The following is a 7,996-nucleotide window of genomic DNA, read 5'->3' on the forward strand; positions in this document are numbered from 1 at the left end:
TTTGGAGGCTAGCAAAATGAAAAAAATGAAGAAGGAAGCTTCTGTTCTCCTCTAGCCGGTGTAAAAGCACCTGGCGCTTTGTTTCTCTCTCTTAGTTTTCTCTAGCTTCTGCCAGTTTCCCTGTTTTTATGCTATTGTACTCAGACACGTCTTTGGGTGCTGATGCTTTAGGTCCTTCTGTAAGACCTGCGTTTTGCGCGGGTTTCGTTGATCATTTCAATGAAACCGGGAAGAGCCTCCCTGTTGATCCTAAAAAAAATTGTGGGCGGTGGCATCAGGAAACCCATCGGGTCAACTAAAAGCTAGCATATGTAACCAGTTCAGAACCCAAACAAATATTCAGAATTTGGCTGTGAGAAATTTGAGAAGCGGTGTAACTAACTCTAATATTGACGACTACTATCAGCCATTATGTTCAGTGACGCGCCAAACTGCACCATCGGTGCCACTAGAAGAGCAGCTCAATCATATGGGGTCATGGTCGTAGTACATCCATCCCCACATGCCCATAACAAACTTCTTTTGACTTTTTTAGGCAGCTGCTTGCCGCCAAATCCCGTACAGCTAGCCAGGTAGGCAGCTGTGCACAAACAGTCCTTTGAGATCGCGCTAATCAAGGCCGAACCAAGTTTTCAGTCCACGTTACATATCCCTGTATTGTCCTTCCTTTGTTGGACATTTCGTTTTCAGTCAGCTGTCGCCACATGGTCATGTATACAGTTCCATAATAAATATCTCGACCTGAAGAGGCAAATCTTGATTCTACAATTGCTTTTTTTTTTGCCAGGAAGGGAAACTGTGGTAAACTCTGTACGTGTAAATTCAGCAACCAAAATGCAGTGCTCTCATCATGTGTTTGTGATTCGGGAGAACTGAAAAAGGGAAAGAGAAACTGCATTTGGAAGATGTGAGTACTGTAGCCACACCTAACATCTCTGCTGACTCAACAACCGGAGGTTCCAATAACAATTCCATGTTAAAGTGGTAGGAACATCTAGGGTAGATCTAATGCGGGTACAACTATCTCTGTATAAGATCTGGCTATGTACTGAGAGAGATAGAGAGGTCGAGAGTGGCAGATGGTTACCTTCTCCCTTAGAGGATGAACCGTCGGATGTCGACATGGTGGTGGCGGCGGATGGGCGAGGGAGAGGTGGTGGTGGTGGCGCGACGAACCTCGTATCGTGTGCCGCCGGCCCCCACCTCTTTATATAGCGCAGTGCGACAGGGGCCCGTCAACCATAGTGGGTTGAGCGCCCCCGATCAGGGCGTAGGTCAAGGGGCCCGGTGGGCCGTTGGGCCCACTCGGGAAAGAGATCATCCTAACATTCTCCCCCTTGATCTCAACTTTACTTTTAACTTTATACTTTCATTTTATTCGTTCCATTTTGGATCGGTCCATAGGGGATGTTTCATCGTCACAGCTCTATTGCCGATAGAATCAGGCAGCCACAATACACTTCTCTGTTTTGAAACAAATTCTTTTACCTTTGGGCCTCTTATGATCCAGGATAGGTAAGACTTTCCCTTAGACTCATGCCGACTACGTGCTCCTTGAACACGCTGGGTGGTAAGCCTTTCGTTAGCGGATCCTGATACGTCTCCGACGTATCGATAATTTCTTATGTTCCATGCCACATTATTGATGATATCTACATGTTTTATGCATACTTTATGTCATTATTATGCGTTTTCCGGAACTAACCTATTGACGAGATGCCGAAGGGCCAGTTTTTTCTGCTGTTTTTGGTTCCGAAATCCTAGTAAGGAAATATTCTCGGAATCGGACGAAATCAACGCCCGAGCATCCTATTTTTCCACGAAGCTTCCAGAACACCCGAGAGCCGCCAGAGGAGGGCCCTGTGGGCCCCAGAGGACAGGGTGGCGCGGCCCAGGCCTTGGCCGCGCCCCCCTAGTGTGTCACCGCCTCGTCGCCCCTCCGACTCCGCCTCTTCGCCTATATAAAGGTCCCTGACCTAAAAATCAGGACACGTTCGACGAAACCGTGAGAAAACCTTCCGGAGCCGCCGCCATCACGAAGCCAAGATCCGGGGGATAGGAGTCTCCGTTCCGGCACGCCGCCGGACGGGGAAGTGCCCCGGAAGGCTTCTCCATCGACACCACCGCCATCTCCATCAACGCTCGCTCGTCTCCCATGAGGAGGGAGTAGTTCTCCATCGAGGCTCGGGGTTGTACCGGTAGCTATGTGGTTAATCTCTCTCCTATGTGCTTCAATACAATAATCTCATGAGCTGCCTTACATGATTGAGATTCATATGATGATGCTTGTAATCTAGATGTCATTATGCTAGTCAAGTGGGTTTTACTTATGTGATCTCCTGAGACTCCTTGTCCCACGTGTGTAAAGGTGACGAGTGTGTGCACCGTGTGGGTCTCTTAGGCTATATTTCACGTAATACTTATTCACCGTTATGAATGGCATAGTGAAGTGCTTATTTATATCTCTTTATGATTGCAATGTGTTTTGTATCACAATTTATCTGTGTGCTACTCTAGTGATGTTATTAAAGTAGTTTATTCCTCCCGCACGGTGTAATGGTGACGAGTGTGTGCATCGTGTAGTACTTGGCGTAGGCTATGATTGTGATCTCTTGTAGATTATGAAGTTAACTATTGCTATGATGGTATTGATGTGATCTATTCCTCCTTTCGTAGCGTGAAGGTGACAAGTGTGCATGCTATGTTAGTACTTGGTTTGGTTATGTTGATCTCGTCATGCACTCTATGGTTATTTAAATATGAACATTGAATATTGTGGAGCTTGTTAACTCCGACATTGAGGGTTCGTGTAATCCTACACAGCTTAGTGGTGTTCATCATCCAACAAGAGGGTGTAGAGTCTAGCATCTATCTATTTATTCTGTTATGTGATCAATGTTGAGAGTGTCCACTAGTGAAAGTATGATCCCTAGGCCTTGTTCCTAAATACTGCTATCGCTGTTTGTTTACTGTTTTACTGCATCTATACTTCCTGCAATATTACCACCATCAACCACACACCAGTCCTGGACAACAAAGCACTTTTCTGGTGCCGTTGCTACTGCTTATATTTATTCATACCACTTGTATTTCACTATCTCTTCGCCGAACTAGTGCACCTATTAGGTGTGTTGGGGACACAAGAGACTTCTTGCTTTGTGGTTGCGGGGTTGCATGAGAGGGATATCTTTGACCTCTTCCTCCCCGAGTTCGAAAAACCTTGGGTGATCCACTTAAGGGAAACTTGTCTGCTGTTCTACAAACCTCTGCTCTTGGAGGCCCAACACTGTCTACAAGAATAGAAGCACCCGTAGACATCAAGCACTTTTCTGGCGCCGTTGCCGGGGAGGAAAGGTAAACGGCACACACACACCGGACCCCGGCAACTAGCCACTTTTCTGGCGCCGTTGCCGAGGAGGAAAGGTAAAACGCTCTCATACTCCGGTCCCAGGTAAAGTACTTTTCTGGCGCCGTTGTGTGTGTGCTCGAAGCTATTTCCTTTAGATCCTGCAATTGCATCTTTTTATTTCTTGTTTACACTAGTTTGGCATAATGGACAACAATGAGCTTCTTATTCTATTTCCTGATTTAAGACATGGATGGTTTGATGCGAAAATTAAAAAACCCATGGAACATATTAGTATGAACACTTTGAATACCATTGTTGCTAATGATATAGAAAGTTCTAAGCTTGGGGAAGCTGGTTCGATGAGCATGATCTTTTTAGTCCCCCAAGCATTGAGGAGAAAATTTACTTTGATGATACTTTGCCTCCTATTTATGATGATTATAATGATAGTAGTCTTTTAGTACCGCTTCGTTATGGAGGATAAATTTGATTATGATTACAATATGCCTCCTATATTTGATGATAAGAATAATAATGATAGCTACTTTGTTGAATTTGCTCCCACTACAACTAATAAAATTGATTATGCCTATGAGGAGAGTAATAATTTTATGCATGAGACTCATGATAAGAATGCTTTATGTGATAGTTATATTGTTGAGTTTGCTCATGTTGCTACTGAAAGTTATTATGAGAGAGGAAAATATGGTTGTAGAAATTTTCATGTTACTAAAATGCCTCTCTATGTGCTGAAATTTTTGAAGCTACACTTGTTTTATCTTCCTATGCTTGTTACTTTGCTCTTCATGAACTTGTTTATTTACAAGACTCCTATGCATAGGAAGCATGTTAGACTTAAATTTGTTTTGAATTTGTCTCTTGATGCTCTCTTTTGCTTCAACTACTATTTCTTGCGAGTGCATCATTAAAACTGCTGAGCCCATCTTAATGGCTATAAAGAAAGAACTTCTTGGGAGATAACCCATGTTTTATTTTGCTGCAGTACCTCTATTTTATATTTGTGTCTTGGAAGTTGTTACTACTGTAGCAACCTCTCCTCGGGAGTGGTGTTTTGGAACATGGGAGCATATGCTCCCTATATTTTGAAATACATCTTACATATATTTTAAAGTTCAAAAAATTTGAAACAAAAAATCCGCACGTACATCTTCACGTGCTACGCGCTCACAAAGTCGTTTCATAAAAAATGAACTTATCATGTGACGTGTGTAAAAAAAACAAAATTCAGTGATGAAAACAATGCTTTTCACAGGATAAGTTTTCTCTTTTTTACATAGGCCACAAAAAATATTATTTTTTCGTGAAACTTGACGCATACATATATATTATGGAGATGTACATGTAGAATTTTTTGTCAAAATTTTTCCACACTTCGAAATATGTTTTGTTGGTAGAGGGAGCATACGCACCCGGGAGCCGAATTGAATTTCCACCTCTCCTTATCTTATTTTATTGCATTGTTGTGCCAAGTAAAGTCTTTGATAGTAAGGTTGATACTAGATTTGGATTACTGCACAGAAACAGATTTCTTGCTGTCACGAATTTCGATCTACCTCTCTGTAGGTAACTCAGAAAATTATGCCAATTTACGTGAGTGATCCTCAGATATGTACGCAACTTTCATTCAATTTGAGCATTTTCATCTGAGCAAGTCTGGTGCCTCAATAAAATTCGTCTTTACGGATCGTTCTGTTTTGACAGATTCTGCCTTTTATTTCGCATTGCCTCTTTTGCCGTGTTGGATGGATTTCTTTGTTCCATTACCTTCCAAGTAGCTTTGTGCAATGTCCGAAGTGTTAAGAATGATTGTGTCACCTCTGAACATGTGAGTTTTTGATTATGCACTAACCCTCTAATGAGTTTGTTTTGAGATTGGTGTGGAGGAAGTTTTCAAGGGTCAAGAGAGGAGGATGATATACTATGATCAAGAAGAGTGAAGAGTCTAAGCTTGGGGATGCCCCGGTGGTTCATCCCTGCATATTTGAAGAAGACTCAAGCGTCTAAGCTTGGGGATGCCCAAGGCATCCCCTTCTTCATCGACAACTTATCGAGTTTCTTCTCTTGAAACTATATTTTTATTCGGTCACATCTTATGCACTTTACTTGGAGCGTCCGTGTGCTTTTATTTTTGTTTTGTTATTTTCATTCTCTCGAATAAATACATGCTTGTGTGGGAGAGAGACACGCTCCGCTGGTTCATATGAACACACGTGTTCTTAGCTCATAATGTTCATGGCGAAGGTTGAACTGCTTCGTTAATTGTTATATGGTTGGAAACGGGAAATGCCACATGTGGTAATTGATAAAATGTCTTGGATAATTTGATACTTGGCAATTGTTATGCTCATGTTTAAGCTCTTGCATCATATACTTTGCACCCATTAATGAAGAAATACATAGAGCTTGCTAAAATTTGGTTTGCATAATTGGTCTCTCTAAGGTCTAGATAATTTCTAGTATTGAGTTTGAACAACAAGGAAGACGGTGTAGAGTCTTATAATGTTTACAATATGTCTTTTATGTGAGTTTTGCTGCACCGGTTCATCCTTGTGTTTGTTTCAAATAACCTTGCTAGCCTAAACCTTGTATCGAGAGGGAATACTTCTCATGCATCCAAAATCCTTGAGCCAACCACTATGCCATTTGTGTCCACCATACCTACCTACTACATGGTATTTCTCCGCCATTCCAAAGTAAATTGCTTGAGTGCTACATTTAAATTTCCATCATTCGCCTTTGCAATATATAGCTCATGGGACAAATAGCTTAAAAACTATTGTGGTATTGAATATGTACTTATGCACTTTATCTCTTATTAAGTTGCTTGTTGAGCGGTAACCATGTTTCTGGGGACGCCATCAACTTTACCTTTGTTGAATAATCATGTGAGTTGCTATGCATGTTCGTCTTGTCTGAAGTAAGGGCGGTTCTCACAATCAAATGGTTTGAGTATGCATACTGTTAGAGAAGAGCATTGGGCCGCTAACTAAAGCCATGATCCATGGTGGAAGTTTCAGTTTTGGACATATATCCTCAATCTCATATGAGAACATTAATTGTTGCTACATGCTTATGCATTAAAGAGGAGTCCATTATCTCGTTGTCTATGTTGTCCCGGTATGGATGTCTAAGTTGAGAATAATCAAAAGCGAGAAATCCAATGCGAGCTTTCTCCTTAGACCTTTGTACAGGCGGTATAGAGGTACCCCTTTGTGACACTTGGTTGAAACATATGCTATGCAATGATAATCCGTGTTAATCCGAGCTAATTAGGACAAGGTGCGGGCACTATTAGTATACTATGCATGAGGCTTGCAACTTGTAAGATATAATTTACATGATACATATGCTTTATTACTACCGTTGACAAAATTGTTTCATGTTTTCAAAATAAAAGCTCTAGCACAAATATAGCAATCGATGCTTTCCTCTTTGAAGGACCATTCTTTTACTTTTATGTTGAGTTAGTTCACCTATTTCTCTCCACCTCAAGAAGCAAACACTTGTGTGAACTGTGCATTGATTCCTACATACTTGCATATTGCACTTGTTATATTACTTTACATTGACAATATCCATGAGATATACATGTTACAAGTTGAAAGCAACCGCTGAAACTTAATCTTCCTTTGTGTTGCTTCAATACCTTTACTTTGAATTATTGCTTTACGAGCTAACTCTTATGCAAGACTTATTGATGCTTGTCTTGAAGTACTATTCATGAAAAGTCTTTGCGATATGATTCATTTGTTTACTCATGTCATTTACCATTGTTTTGATCGCTACATTCATTACATGTGTTTACAATAGTATGATCAAGGTTATGATGGCATGTCACTCCGTAAATTATCTTTGTTATCGTTTACCTCGCTCGGGACGAGCAGAACTAAGCTTGGGGATGCCGATACGTCTCCGACGTATCGATAATTTCTTATGTTCCATGCCACATTATTGATGATATCTACATGTTTTATGCATACTTTATGTCATTATTATGCGTTTTTCGGAACTAACCTATTGACGAGATGCCGAAGGGCCAGTTGTTGTTTTCTGCTGTTTTTGGTTCCAGAAATCCTAGTAAGGAAATATTCTCGGAATCGGACGAAATCAACGCCCAGCATCCTATTTTTCCACGAAGCTTCCGAACACCGGAGAGCCGCGCAGGAGGGCCCCGTGGGCCCCAGACGACAGGGTGGCGCGGCCCAGGCCTTGGCCGCGCCCCCCTAGTGTGTCACCGCCTCGTCGCCCCTCCGACTCCGCCTCTTCGCCTATATAAAGGTCCCTGACCTAAAAATCAGGACACGTTCGACAAAACCAGAGAAAACCTTCCAGAGCCGCCGCCATCGCGAAGCCAAGATCTGGGGGACATATACGTCTCCAACGTATCCATAATTTCTGATGTTCCATGCTTGTTTTATGACAATACTTACATGTTTTGCTTGCACTTTATGATGATTTCATGCGTTTTCCGGAACTAACCTATTAACGAGATGCCACGGTGCCAGCTCTCGTTTTCTGTCGTTTTTGGTTCCAGAAAGGTTGTTCGGGCAATATTCTCGGAATTGGACGAAATCAACGCCAAATCTCCTATTTTTCCCGGAAGGCTCCAGAACACCGAAGAAGAGT

This window comes from Lolium rigidum, chromosome 7, assembly GCF_022539505.1.
Source record: "Lolium rigidum isolate FL_2022 chromosome 7, APGP_CSIRO_Lrig_0.1, whole genome shotgun sequence".
Taxonomy (NCBI): domain Eukaryota; kingdom Viridiplantae; phylum Streptophyta; class Magnoliopsida; order Poales; family Poaceae; genus Lolium; species Lolium rigidum.